Genomic DNA, 15928 nt, shown 5'->3' with positions numbered 1-15928 from the left:
ACAAAGGACACAATCAATAGGACAAAATGGCAACCCACATACTGGGAAAACATCTGTACCAACCCTATATCTGATAGAAGGTTAATATCCAAAATATACAAAGAATTTAAGAAGTTACACTCCAAAGAACCAAATAACCCTATTAATGAATAGGGTACAGAGCTAAACAGAAAATTCTCAACGGAGGAATCTTGAATGGCTGAGATGTACTTAAAGAAATGTTCAATATCTTTAGTCATCAGGGAAATTCAAATCAAAATCACCCTTAGATTCCACTTCACAGCAGTCAGATTGGCTAAGATCAAAACTCACCTGACAGCTGATGCTGGCAAAGATGTGATGAAAAAAGAAAATTCCTCCATTCCTGCTGAAACAGCAAGTTGGCAAAAATCACTTTGGAGATCAATCTGGCAATTTCTCAGAATGTTGGAAATAGTTCTATCTTAAATGCAGCTATGCCACTATGGTGCATATAAGCAAAAGATTCTCTAATACATTAAAAGGCATATGCACCACTGTGTTAATAGCAGCCTTATTTATAATTACCAGAAGATGAAAACAACCCTGATGTTCCTCAACAGAGGAATGGATACAGAAAATATGGTACATTGTACAGTGGAGTACTACTATACAGCTATTAAAAAAAAAAGACTTCATGAAATTTGAAGACCAATGGTTGGAACTTGAAATATCATCTTGCATGTGGTATCCCAGTCACAAAAGGACACACATGGTATGTACTTTTGATAAGTAGACGTTAGCCAAACAACTGCATGGAATGCTCATGAAACATTTCACACGCCATATGTAACCCAGAAAGAAGGAAGACCACACAAAATGTGGAAGTTTCTGTACTACTCAGAAGGGGGAAAAAAAGAATGTTTGGAAGTAGGAGGAGAAAAGGATCTGGGAGGGAGAGAAGAGTAGGAGGTAAGGTGGGGGCTGGTTCAGATATGTGAGGAGATAGGGAAGAAGTACAGAGGGTAACTCATTTGAATGGAGGTCTGTAGCCATGGGGGAGGGGGAAGTCTTTGTAGCCACTATAAAGTCCCAGATGCCAGGGACCCAAGAGATTCCCAGGACCCAACATGGAGGATATTAGCCTAAATACCAAACAAAGGGGAGGTAGGAACTATACAAACCATATTCAGTGGATATGCATGGCCACAGTTGAAGAGTGGGGCCAGTTAACTGCCTCAAAAATACTAATTCAGAATTCCTCCTCTCAAAAGAAAATGCAGAGATAAAGAAAGGAGCAGAGCTTGAAGTAAAGACCACCCAGAGACTGACACACCTACTGTTCCATCCCATCTGCAAACACCAAACTCAGTCACTATAGCCAGTGTGAAAAAATTTGGTGCTGACAGGAACCTGGTCTCTCTCTCTCTCTCTCTCTCTCTCTCTCTCTCTCTCTCTCTCTCTCTCTCTCTCTCTCTCTCTCTCTCTCTGTCTCTGTCTCTCTCTCTCTGTCTCTCTGTCTCTCTCTGTCTCTGTCTCTGTCTCTCTCTCTCTCTCTCTCTCTCTCTCCCCACACACACAGGGGAATAACCTTTTTTGTTTTGTTTCCCTAAATAACACAGTGTAACAATGATAGATAACATATGTATCAAGTTAGGATTATGGGTAATCAGGAGATGTTTCAGTGTATCAGTACAGAGCAGTGCTTCTCAACCTTCCTAATGCTGTGACTCTTTTTATGAAGTTCCTTAGTTCTTGGTGATGCTCCCCACCCCCATACCATATAAATATTGCAATGCTACTTCATAACTGTAAGTTTTGGTATTGCTGTCTCTTGAAATGCTATGCAGATAGCCAAACATGGGACTGAGCAAGGGGACCCAGATTTGAAGTTAGGGCAAGGAATGAAGAAGTGTAATTATACCCAAGAAAACACAAGAAATGAATCATCTCACATGAACCCCAAAGAAGAGAGTCTCTCTCAAAAAACCACCAGGAAAAATAAACAAAATAAAACAACAACAACAACAACAAACCTGGAACTAACAATCATCTATCATTAATATCTCTCAACATCAATGGACTCAATTCCCAAAAGAGGCATAGGCTAAGAAACTGGAAACATAAACAATACCCAGCATTTTGCTGCAGACAAGAAACACACCTCAGTGTCAAACAAATACATCCCTTCAGAGTAAAGTGCTGCAAAAAACATTTGCAAGCAAATGGTCTAAAGGATCAAGTTGGAGAAGCCATTCTAATGTCCAAGAAAGTAGACTTTCAACCAAAAGTTATCAAGAGAGATGAGAAAGGACACTTCATACTCATCATCCAAGAGGAAGCCTTAATTCTGAACTTCTATGCCTCAAGTGCAAAGGCACCCAGATTTGTAAAAGATGTGTTGCTTGCTAAATCTCAAAACACAGGTTGAACCACACATAATAATGGCATATTTCAACTTTCTACACTCACTGGTGAACATGCCGCCCAAGCAGAAATTAAAGACAAACACAGTGTAAGTAAGAGAAGTTATGAACCAAATGGATTTAGCAGATATCCACAGAACATTTCACTCCCAATTTTAAAAAGGATAGGTTCTTGTAAACACACAATGGAACAGTCTCTAAAACTGACTATATAAATCGACCAAAAACAAGCCTTAACGGATACAAGAAGATTGAGAGAATAGCTTGCATTCTTTCATATCACCAGGAACAAAGACTGATCTTCAATAACAACAAGAACAACACAAAGCCCACATACTCATGGAAACAGAAAAACTGTCTACTCAATGATAACTTGGTCAGAAAAGGAAGAAATTAAAGACTTTCTGTAATTCAATGAAAACAAGCACCATACTCCATCAATTGGGACACAAAGAAAAGCAGAGTTATCAGGAAAATCTTCAGCACTGAGTGCCTTGGGGAACTGGGTGTAGCAACCAGAAAGTACCAGATGACAAGAAAGCAATAGCCTCCCAGTACCCCCACTGGAATGACATTAGCTGAAATACCACACAAACTGAAGGGAGAACCTGTTGAGACAATATCCAGAGGTTAGGCATGGTCTCCCAGTTGAGAGAAAGGGCCAACCTCCCATCTCTAAAATTGTAACCCAGAATTGCTCCTGTCTAAAGGAAATACAGAGACAAAGAATGAAGCAGAGACTGAAGGAAAGGCCATAAAGAGACTACCCAACTTGGGCATCCATCCAACATGCAGACAGCAAAGCCAGAAACTATTGTAGATGCCAAGAACTGCTTGCTGAGAGGAGATAGAGTGATACAACTTTCTCCTGAGATGCTCTGTCAGATCCTGATCAATACAGATGTGGGATCTGTCTCACAATCAACCATTGGACTGAGAGCAGGGATCCAAATGGAGGAGTTAGGGGAAGAACTGAAAAAGCTAAAATGGCTTCATCTGGCATCAGTGGGAGGGGAGACCCTTCATACTGTGGAGGCTTGAAGCCCCAATGTAGAGGAAGACAATGGTAGTGAGGCAGGAGTGAGTAGTTGGGTGGGAGAACACCCTCATAGAGACATGATAAGGGTGATGGCCAGGGTGTTTGCAGAGGGGAAACCTGGAAAGTGGATACAATTTGAAAATCAAATAAATAAAATATCCAATTAAAGAAAAAAGAGTAAATTTGTGATAGGAAGAATTTTGGGTCATCTTAATAAGGAGTCAACAGCACCTTAAGAGCACACCTAAAACCTCTAGGATGAAAAGAAGCAAACACATTTAAGAGGAATAAATGGCATAAAATACTTAAACTCAGGGCTGAAGTCAACCAAATAGAAACAAAGAGCAAGATACAAAGAATCAAAGAAACCGAGAGCTGGTTTTTCTGAAATAAATATCAACAAGATAGATAAACCCTTAGCCAATCTAACTAAAGGACACAAAGATAGTATCAAAATTAAGAACATCAGAAATGAAAAGGGAGATATAACAAAAGAAACTAAGAAAATTAAAAGCTCAGCCTGTCTGACTAGAAAAGCCTATGCTCAACAAACATGGAAAATGTAGATGGCATGGATTATTTTATTTTATTTTATTTTTATATTTTTGAATGTATGAGTATTCTGCTGCATATAGACCCACATGCCAGAAGTGGGCATCAGATCCTGATATAGATATTTGTGAGTCCTCCATATCTGATTTCCACTATTGCCAAGTGCAAGGCAGTTTTCATTGCAAAAATATTCAGATTTTAAAACAGAGATTTTGTATAAGCACAAATATCCAATACATTGACACAATATCTCCTCTCAAGGTATGTGAACACTAAAACAATATAATAAGACATGTGCAACATTAAAGGTTCAGAAGAAAGAATTTGGCCTCTGGGAAACAGGGCAACCTGGGGAATTGGACTGTATATTACATGAATGGACCCCAGAAGTAGATGTACATTAGATAACAATCTACCTCATGCAATGATCCTAGAGTATCAGGTCCTAACAAAGATAATCCACCTATGCCATGTCCCTAACAAACTTTCCCCATCCTAAGAATTTGACATGTAGTGAAGCAGAGAGAAATCTCTAGATTTGGAAGGAGAAGTTGCCAAGGGGTCTTACCTGGGTCAAAAGAGAGAGTCCCATTTTTTTTTTTTGAATCTATGAAACCCCCCTTGTACTTGGGAAAAGAGGAACTCAGGTACAGGGGGAATATGTAATTGTACAGGCACCTCAGAAACTGGTCTAAATGGGGCAAGCTGGTAAGTATGTGGGCCATAGTAGTTCCCAGTGGCATCATCAGTAGTCAAGTCCATTGACAATCTCTTGTATTCAGGAGAACCCTTGAATCTTCTGTGATGTCACCATTGTTGCTTGACACCAACTGCCTGTGATATATTCCTTCAGAGTCTATTTGGTTCACAAGCAGGCATGTTGTCCATGCTTCTCATGCTATTTCAGAGGAAAAATACAATACACAGAGTCCAGACTTAGGCAGAAGGAGGCCAGCATTCTGTCATGTTTGGAAATGGAAAGAAAGAAATGTTCATGGGTGAGTCACAATGAGTCCTGGGAAAAAGTTGGGAAGGTACATGGAGGACGTTGGCTTGAGCTGGTACTTCCAGGAATAGGGCTTATGATTTGAGAAATCAATCCTTGCTTTGATGGGAGATTTTAATTTCATCCTGACTGGCAAATTATACCAGGAATCTCTGTGAGGATAACAAAGTGTTACTCTCAGGATAGAGTGTTGAAGCACTTCATCCTGTTAGAGTTTCCAATAGGTTACATGATGATGTGATGCCAAGAACAGTGTGGGATATTCCCCTGCTCTCATGACTCAAGGTCCCAGACACTTTGGAATTGAACACACAAGACGTGGACTGATTCACAATCTGGGTTGAATATAGTAGTCTGTGAGCTCTCATCATGCCTTTTAAGAAGCATGGATAGGCTTATGGGAGATGTTAGGTGCTGGTGTTTATGGTCAATCTTTATTGTGCTAGGTAGTACGGACTATATTGTCCCATAAGAGCTGTCAATGCCCTCCAATTATTCTTGCATGGGAGAGCTTATGCAGTTCAGGTCTAGGGAAATTGCAAAAGAGAAGGGGGAGGAAAATGGTTAATGATGGTGGTTGGGAACAGGGATCTACCTGAGGAGCCCAGCTTGAAGATAGCTTTCCTGCTCTTTCAGGGATTCTCTGTATCTCTACATTATCCAATTGCTCAGACTTCTGTGTGGGACTAAGCATGGGTTCACTTTTCCTGCACTATTATCTATACAAAATTTACTAGTGTTTATCAACCTACATGGTCTGTTGGAAAGACATCACCCCAACCCTCGACCACCAATAAGTAGGAGCAGAGAATGAAGAGGATGAAGAATCTCAAAAGGGATCTCAAGAAGATCAAAAATGAGAGAGATTAATTACAAGGAATCCTGGCAAATTACACTAACAATAGGTAGTCATTATGCTCAGTTCTTTGCTGACTATCTTGGGCCATCTCTGTTAAGCCCAGATTTCCTCATACCACAGGTGGCTACGACTCCAGGTTGTCCGCATATCCAAACTTATTTTGCTGACTGGATTTTCGACACAGAACTTCAAGTTCTGATAGTAGTGATATGGGACTCAGGCACTTTTGATTCCTCCAAAAGTAAATCAGAGCCTGTAGTATGAATGACAGTCTGCAGATAAGGGTAATAGTGTGTGAGCCCTAATCCTGCACTGAAAGAATCCTCTACAGGTGTTGGTTTGTGGGAGATGCAAAGTATTCTTTTTTTTTATGACCAATCATGTTTGCAATTGACCTGGAGGTAATTTGGGTCCAATTGGTTCCTTCAACAGCTGGAGGGACCTGGTTCCACATACTACCTCTCAGTATGACTGGATTGGCATCAGCTCATCAGTGCTTTTCTTAAATTGTATCCATTATACTCTCAAATAATTCCATGACAGTGTGTTTATTTGTCATTTTGATTATGTTTGGTTATATGGGTGGTGTGTGTGTGTGTGTGTGTGTGTGTGTGTTTGTGTGTGTTTGTGTGTGTGTATGTGTGTGTGTATGTTCTAGTTACAATCTGGAGAATCTGTGTAGTATCATGGGGCTGAGATTTTCCATGACACAATTTCCAGGCAAAAGACTGATGAATCCATGGAACCTCACTTTGAGTAGCTCAGGTTATGACCTCTGTGCTCACCTTAGATGCACACTGGAAACTCCTGGTGTATGTAATAAAGGCTTTTCCCTGTAGATACTGATTATGTCCTTTGGGAATTTATGTAGCAATCGAAGCAAGGATTGACAATTCCTTGCCTACAAACAGATATGTCATCACAAGTTTAAAGTGGACCCAGGCCTGTGGCACAGATTCCTGGAAAGTTCTTGGAGAGATAGTCTATTTTTTCAAGTCCCTTCGGGTATATAAATCAGGTCATCTCCCTGCCTTTACTTCACTGGCTCTACTGACCCTATGAGAAGAGTAGTAATTTTAATAAGCTCCAAGTGGAACCAGTAACAAGGAGATAGTCATGGCATATATGGGTTGTGATAGTCCACAATTCATCTTGAATTGACATGATCCTTGTATCCTTACTTCATGGGATTATTTGCTCTTTGGACCATTTGCTCCCACAGGATCAACTTTGAGACTTTCATAATCAAGATATAACATGATCAGGTGATGATTGACCTGAATAGAGTGCCCCAGGACATTAGTCAGGCCTTGTACAAGTGCAAGGAGCTGACTAAAGAAAATCAATTATACTGGTGAGTGACTAACAAGGTCATGACCCAAGCCGTAGGCACAGAATGTGACTGCCTGTCCTTGTTTTTGAACCAATGTGAGGGTTCAGGTTATATCCTGTATGCCTTGAAATAGGAAGACTGCCTCCTAAAAGCAAAGCTCTAGGATTTTTACCTCTTAAAGTCATTTTGACCAAGTGTGAAGAGTCTGTGAGCCCTTCCAGTCATTTTCTTTTCCAACAGAGTATCTTTGAGACAGAAAAGATTAACATCATGATGGAAATATCAACCAATTGAGCTCTGAAAGTAGATACATTGAAGAGGTTTTCATGAGACACATAGAAAGACTCTCTGTTGGTTGGGTCTCTTCTCTCCTATAGAAGGTTTCCCCTCTACCTACAGGTGATATTTAAATACCAGGGACATACAAGCACACATTGGCCCCAGGTCCAGTTCTGAGAGATATGTAAGTTCCTATTAGTGTCAGGGTTTTCAGAAGTGCCTTCCCTTCTGAAATATGGCTGTCCTCTGGATTTGACCTCCCTCTATGTGATGCTCCATGGCCAATCTGGACAGTTGTCTGGGGCTGTCCTGGGACCATGGCCCATTGGGAGGTGGATGGTCCTTGGAGGAGTGGAAGGAAGATGGATGTTGACTTGATTGATTATAATTTGTTTGTGAATCAGCATCAGGCACAGCTACCTCCTGAGTGAATCTAACCATCTCCATCACAAAGTCAGGATGTTGTGGAAGGAGAACAGACAGCTGCCAGGGAACCAGATGGATTGGAAGAATGCTCCAAAAAACCAAAGAGGCTGTGTAAAGAAGGCAGCCTGAAGATCAATGACCTATGTGCCAAGCAGCAGCAGGTAGGATGCTTGAAGCATCAGGGGCAGGTTGCAGTAATGCCTAACCTTAAACACAGTCAAGCCTCCACAACAATCCTGCAACTTATCCAGGCTCTCTCCTATGTCCATCCAGTTCTTCACTTCTGTGATCATTTCCAAGACTTTCTGTGGAGTTATCCTCTTTCATAAAAGTACATGTTTGGGATGTAAGCCATTCTACTCAACTAAAAGCTGCATTTCCTTATGATAGATAGGTTGAACACACATTACACAAGTACATTCCACTATGCTAAATGTGTTCTATGTGGTTGCCTCCATTGTAGTAGTACAGAATATTGATTAATGAATTCAGAGCTTTTTTAACTCATTTGCTTCTTAGGGATCATGTGAGATCACCGGCAGGACAAAATCTGCAAGTGTTAGATCCCAGTGGAATTGCCAAATTAGTGGTTTTCATTGACTTTGGGGGTGGGGCGGGGTGGTTGTATGCTTTCTTTCCTCTTTCCCTGTATTGAAAGATGGACTCTTCACCCTGCCAGATTTGGATCACACTGAAAGAACCTGAGTAATGACTTATCAGTCCTGTTTTCTGTCAGTGTTGCTAGAGTTCTTTCCTAGAGCTTATATTTTGGAGCATATTGGATCAACAAGGACGTGAGACAGGCTTCTCTCTGGCTGAGTGTTGGTGTGAGAGATGTGAGACTTCAAGGATGAAATTTAACTAACTCACCCTAGTCTAAGAAGAGTGCTCCCTAAGAATTTTTAGTGCCCAAGGGATGGATAGCAGAGCCCTGTGTCCCACATGATACATCAGCTTTTAATACTCTCCATTCAACTGTTCTTCCACCATTGTTGTCTCCTCATAGTTTTCTGCTCACTCTTGTCTCTAGCTGCATATGTATCGAAAGATGGCCTAGTCGGCCATCAATGGAAAGAGAGGCCCATTGGACTTGCAAACTTTATATGCCCCAATATAGGGGAATGCCAGGGCCAAAAGAATGGGAATGGGTGGGTAGGGAAGTGGGGGGCGCTATGGGGGACTTTTGGGATAGCATTGGAAATGTTATTGAGGAAAATATGTAATAAAAATATTAAAAATCAAAAAAAAATACCATTATTTAGGAAAAAAAAAAGATTTCGGGAGAGATCCGGGCACCTTCCCAGGCAGATGAGAGGTGTCTGCCTTGCCTGGGAGGGTTTGCCAGAGCACCCGGGAGAGCCATCTTGGTTCCTGGATCCTGCTGAGACTCCTCTGTGCAGGTGAGAGTGTGGACTACAGAAGCTAACAACTTCTGGGACAGGCCCTGTTTCAGGCCTTCATCTTCGGCCAGGAGTCAGGTCCGAATGCCAAATATCTGTGGACCTTCCCGACAAGAGGAGAGCTTGCCTGTAGACAGTGCTCTAATCACTGAAACTCAAGAGAAAGCTAGTCTCCCAGGTCTGCTGATAGAGGCTAACAGAATTATGAGAGGAACAAGCTCTAACCACAGACAACAATAACAACTAATTCCAGAGATTACCAGATGGCAAACGGCAAATATAACAATCTTACTAACAAAAACCAAGCCCACTCAACATCATCAGAACCCAGCACACCTACCTCAGCCAGTCCTGGGCACTCCAACACACCCGAAAAGAAAGACCCAGGTTTAAAAGCATATCTCATGATAATGGTAGAGGACATCAAGAAGGACTTTAATAACTCACTTAAAGAAATACAGGAGAACACTGCTAAAGAGGTACAAGTCCTTAAAGAAAAACAGGAAAACACAAACAAACAGGTAGAAGTCCTTAAAGAAAAACAGGAAAACACATCCAAACAGGTGATGGAAATGAGAAGACCATACTAGACCTAAAAAGGGAAGTAGACACAATAAAGAAAACCCAAAGTGAGACAATGCTGGAGATAGAAACCCTAGGAAAGGAATCTGAAACCATAGATGCGAGCATCAGCAACAGAATACAAGAGATGAAAGAGAGAATCTCAGGTGCAGTAGATTCCATAGAGAACATCAGCAAAACAATCAAAGAAAATGCAAAATGCAAAAAGATCCTAACTCAAAACATCCAGGAAATCCAGGACACAATGAGATGACCAAACCTACAGATAATAGGAGTAGATGATAATGAAGATTTCAACGTAAAGGACCAGCAAATATATTCAACAAAACGATAGAAGAAAACTTGCCAAACCTAAAGAAAGAGATGCCCATGAACATACAAGAAGCCTACAGAACTCCAAATAGATTAGACCAGAAAAGAAATTCCTCCCGACACATAATAATCAGAACAAGAAATGCACTAAATAAAGATAGAATGTTAAAAGCAGTAAGGGAAAAAGGTCAAGTAACATATAAAGGCAAGCCTATCAGAATTAGACTAGATTTTTCACCAGAGACTATGAAAGCCAGAAGAGCCTGGAAAGATGTTATACAGACATTAAGAGAACACAAATGCCAGCCCAGGCTACTATACCCAGCCATACTTTCAATTACTGTAGATGGAGAAAGCAAAGAATTCCACGACCGAACTAAATTCACACAGTATCTTTCCACCAACCCAGCCCTTAAAAGGATAATAACAGAAAACAAAAAAACAAAAAAACAGAACAATACAAGGACGGAAACCACGTCCTAGAAAAAACAAGAAAGTAATGCTTCAACTAACCTAAAAGAAGACTGCCACAAGAAGAGAATGCCAACCTTAACAACAAAAATATTAGGAAGCAACAATTACTTTTCCTTAGTATCTCTTAATACCAATGGACTCAACTCCCCAATAAAAAGACATAGACTAACAGACTGGCTACTCAAACAGGACCCAACATTTTACTGCTTACAGGAAACCCAACTCAGGTAAATGAGAGACACTACCTCAGAATGAAAGGCTGAAAAACAATTTTCCAAGGAAATGGTCTGAAGAAACAAGCTGGAGTAGCCATTCTAATATCTAATAAGATTGACTTCCAACCCAAAGTCATCAAAAAAGACAAGGAAGGGCACTTCATACTCATCAAAGGTAAAATCCTCCAAGAGGAACTCTCAATTTTGACTATCTATGGTCCAAATACAAGGGCAGCCACATTCATTAAAGAAACTTTAGTAAAGCTCAAACCACACATTGCACCTTACACAATAATAGTGGGAGACTTCAACACACCACTTTCACCAATGGACAGATCATGGAAACAGAAACTAAACAGGGACACAGTGAAACTAACAGAAGTTATGAAACAAATGGGTCTAACAGATGTCTACAGAACATTTTATCCTAAAACAAAAGGATATACCTTCTTCTCAGCACCTCATGGTACTTTTCAAAAATTGACCACATAATTGGTCACAAAACAAGCCTCAACATATACAAAAATATTGAAATTGCCTCATGCATCCTAACAGATCACCATGGACTAAGGCTGATTTTCAATAACAACATAAATAATAGAAACCCAACATTCACATGGAAACTGAACAACACTCTTCTCAATGATACCTTGGTCAAGGATGGAATAAAGAAAGAAATTAAGAAATTTTTAGAGTTTAATGAAAATGAAGCCACAACATGCCCAAACTTATTGGACACAATGAAAGCATTTCTAGGAGGAAAACTCATAGCTCTCAGTGCCTCTAAAAAGAAACTAGAGAGAGCAGACACTAGCAGCTTGACAACACACCTTAAAGCTCTAGAACAAAAGGAAGCAAATTCACTCAAGAGGAGTAGAGGGCAGGAAATAATCAAACTCAGGGCAAAATCAACCAAGAGGAAACAAGAAGAACTATCCAAAGGATCAACCAAATGAGGAGCTGGTTCTTTGAGAAAATCAACAAGATAGATAAACCCTTAGCCAGACTCACTAGAGGGCACAGGGAAAGCATCCTAATTAACAAAATCAGGAAGGAAAAGGGAGACATAACAACAGATCCCGAAGAAATCCAAAACACCATCAGATCCTTCTACAAAAGGCTATATTCAACAAAACTGGAGAACCTGGATGAAATGGACAAGTTTCTAGACAGATACCAGGTACCAAAGTTAAATCAAGATCAAGTTAATGATCTAAACAGTCCTATATCCCCTAAAGATATAGAAGCATTCATTAATATTCTCCCAACCAAAAATCCCAGGACCTGATGGGTTTAGTCCAGAATTCTATCAGACCTTCAAAGAAGATCTAATCCCAGTTCTTCACAAACTATTCCAGAAAATAGAAGCAGAAGGTACTCTACCCAACTCACTGTATGAAGCCACAATTACTCTGATACCTAAGCCAGAAAAATAACCAACAAAGATAGAGAACTTCAACCAATTTCCCTTATGAATATCTATGCAAAAATACTCAATAAAGTTCTCGCTAACTGAATCCAAGAACACATCAAAACAATCATCCATCCTGACCAAGAAGGTTTCATCCCAGGGATGCAGGGATGCTTCAATATATGGAAATCCATCAACATAATCCAGTATATAAACAAACTCAAAGAAAAAAACCACATGATCATCTTGTTAGATGGGGAGAAAGCATTTGACAAAATCCAACATCCATTCGTGATAAAAGTCTTGGAAAGATCAGGAATTCAAGGCCCATACCTAAACATGATAAAAAGCAATCTACAGCAAACCAGTAGCCAACATCAAAGTAAATGGTGAGAAGCTGGAAGCAAACCCACTAAAATCAGGGACTAGACAAGGCTGCCCACTTTCTCCCTACCTATTCAACATTATACTTGAAGTCATAGCCAGAGAAATTCGACAACAAAAGGAGATCAAGGGGATACAAATTGGAAAGGAGGAAGTCAAAATATAACTTTTTGCAGATGATATGATAGTATATATAAATGACCCTAAAAATTCCACCAGAGAACTCCTAAACCTGATAAACAGCTTCAATGAAGTAGCTGGATATAAAATTAACTCAAACAAGTCAATGGCCTTTCTGTACACAAAGCTTAAACAGGCTGAGAAAGAAATTAGGGAAATAACACCCTTCTCAATAGTAACAAATAATATAAAATACCTTGGTGTGACTCTAACTAAGGAAGTGAAAGATCTGTATGATAAGAACATCAAGTCTCTGAAGAAAGAAATTAAAGAAGATCTCAGAAGATGGTCTTCCATGCTCATTGATTGGCAGGATCAACATTCTAAAAATGGCTATCTTTACAAAAGCAATCTACATATTCAATGCAATCCCCATCAAAGTCCCAACTCTATTCTTCAATGAATTTGAAAGGGCAATCTGCAAATTCATCTGGAACAACAAAAAACCTAGGATAGCAAAAACTCTTCTCAAGGATAAAGAACCTCTGGTGGAATCACCATGCCGGACCTAAAGCTGTACTACAGAGCAATTGTGATAAAAACTGCATGGTACTGGTATAACGACAGACAAGTAGACCAATGGAACAGAATTGAAGACCCTGAGATGAACCCACACACCTATGGTCACTTGATTTTCGACAAGGGAGCTAAAACCATCCAGTGTAAAAAAGACATCATTTTCAACAAATGGTCCTGGCACAACTGGCGGTTACCATGTAGAAGAATGCCAATTGATCCATTCCTATCTCCTTGTACTAAGGTCAAATCTAAGTGGATTAAGGAACTCCACATAAACTCAGAAACACTGAAACTTATACAGGAGAAAGTAGGGAAAAGCCTCGAAGACATGGGTAGAGGGGAAAATTCCTGAATAGAACAGCAATGGCTTGTGCTGTAAGATCTCGAATCAACAAAGGGGATCTCATAAAACTGCAAAGTTGATGCAAGGCAAAAGACACAGTCAATAAGACAAAAAGGCCACCAACAGATTGGGAAAGGATCTTTACCTATCCTAAATCAGATAGGGGACTAATATCCAATATATATAAAGAACTCAAGAGGGTGGACTCCAGAAAATCAAATAACCCCATTAAAAATGGGGCTCAGAACTACACAAAGAATTCTCACCTGAGGAATACAGAATGGCTGAGAAGCACCTGAAAAAAATGTTCAGCATCCTTAATCATCCGGGAAATGCAAATTAAAACAACCCTGAGATTCCACCTCACACCAGTCAGAATGGCTAAGATCAAAAATTCTTGTGACAGCAGATGCTGGTGAGGATGTGCAGAAAGAGGAACACTCCTCCATTGTTGGTGGGATTGCAAGCTGGTACAACCACTCTGGAAATCACTCTGTCGGTTCCTCAAAAAACTGGACATAGTACTACTGGAGGATCACACAATACCACTCCTGGGCATGTATCCAGAAGATGTTAAAACATGTGAGAAGGACACATGCTCCACTATGTTCATAGTAGCCTTATTTATAATAGTGAAAAGCTGGAAAGAACCCAGATGCCCCTCAACAGAGGAATGGATACAGAAAATGTGGTACAATTACACAATGTAGTACTACTCAGCTATTAAAAAGAATGAATTTATGAAATTCCTCTGCAAATTGATGGACCTGGAGGGCATCATCCTGAGTGAGATAACCCAATCAAAAAAGAAACTCACACAATATGCACTCACTGACACATGGATTTTAGCCAAGAAACTTAGAATACCCAATATACAAGATACAATTTGCTAAACACATGAAACTCAAGAACACATTGTCCCTCCTTAGAATTGGGAACAAAACACCCATGGACGGAGTTGCAGAGACAAATTTTGGAGCTGAGACGAAAGGATGGACCATCTAGAGACTGCCATATCTGGGAATCCATCCCATAATAACCTTCCAAACGCTGACACCATTGCATACACTAGCTGTCTCTTGTGAGACTATGCAGGGGCCTAGCAAACACAGAAGTGGAGGCTCACAGTCAGCTATTGTATGGATCACAGGGCCCCCAATGGAGAAGGTATAGAAAGTACCCAAGGAACTAAAGGGATCTGCAACCATATAGGTGGAACAACAATATGAACCAACCAGTACCCCCCAGAGCTCATGTCTATAGCTGCATATGTATCAGAAGATGGCCTAGTCGGCCATCACTGGAGAGGCAGGCCCATTGGTCTTGCAAACTTTATATGCCTCAGTACAGAGGAATGCCAGGGCCAAGAATGGGAGTGGGGGGAAGGGAGGGTATGGGGGACTTTTGGGATAGCATTGGAAATATAAATGAAGAAAATACATAATAAAAATAATAATAATAATAAAGATTTCGGTAGAGAGAGGGTGTGTGTTTGTGGTGTGTGTGTGTGTGTGTGTGTGTGTGTGTGTGTGTGTCTCAGTGTGTCGGAGTGTGTATGTGAGATATGTATGTCTGTGACAAAGTGTACATTGCTGGCTATGTTGAAAGGCCAGTTATTTATGTCAGGTTCTGTTCAGTCTTTCTGTAACATATTCCCTTGTGCCCAGGTCTCTCACTGAACCTGAAACTTCATGTTTTGCTTAAGCTGTCTGACCAGCATCTTTGAATCTTCTTTCACCTCCCATGCAGATTATCCTTGTATGGTTTGGTCTCAATTAATTATTACAAGGTTCAGTTGCTTATAGCAAGGAAGATCATGGTCGCATTTTCTACAATTTAGGGTTTGGGTTTTTTTGTCTGTTTTTGTAAGTGCCAATTCATTAACAAGGAGGAAGCAAAGGCTGACTGTTCCAGGTGTCAGACAAACAACTTGGCCCACTGTACCTTCTCAAGAGCTTTCGTCTCATCATGATAGAAACAACAGGGAGAAGTAGGATGGTGGTGGTGGACCAGGGTGGGACTTACACAACAAATTTATGTTATCCACATTTGAGTATTTCAACCCATTAATGTCTTACTAAACCAAGAGTAACCACGTTGCCAACACTTAAAAGTGAATAAAAACATCTTTACTACAGGCCATTCTTCCCACATCTTACCAAGTGAACTCAGATTTCCCTTCCCAGGCCTTCCCTCATTCATTACACCTTCCAGACCCTGGGAAGCACTC

Source organism: Mus caroli, unplaced genomic scaffold (genome assembly GCF_978045245.1).
Source record: "Mus caroli unplaced genomic scaffold, Mus_caroli_1 scaffold_12, whole genome shotgun sequence".
NCBI classification, from domain to species: domain Eukaryota; kingdom Metazoa; phylum Chordata; class Mammalia; order Rodentia; family Muridae; genus Mus; species Mus caroli.
Note: the sequence above shows the minus strand (reverse complement) of the source record.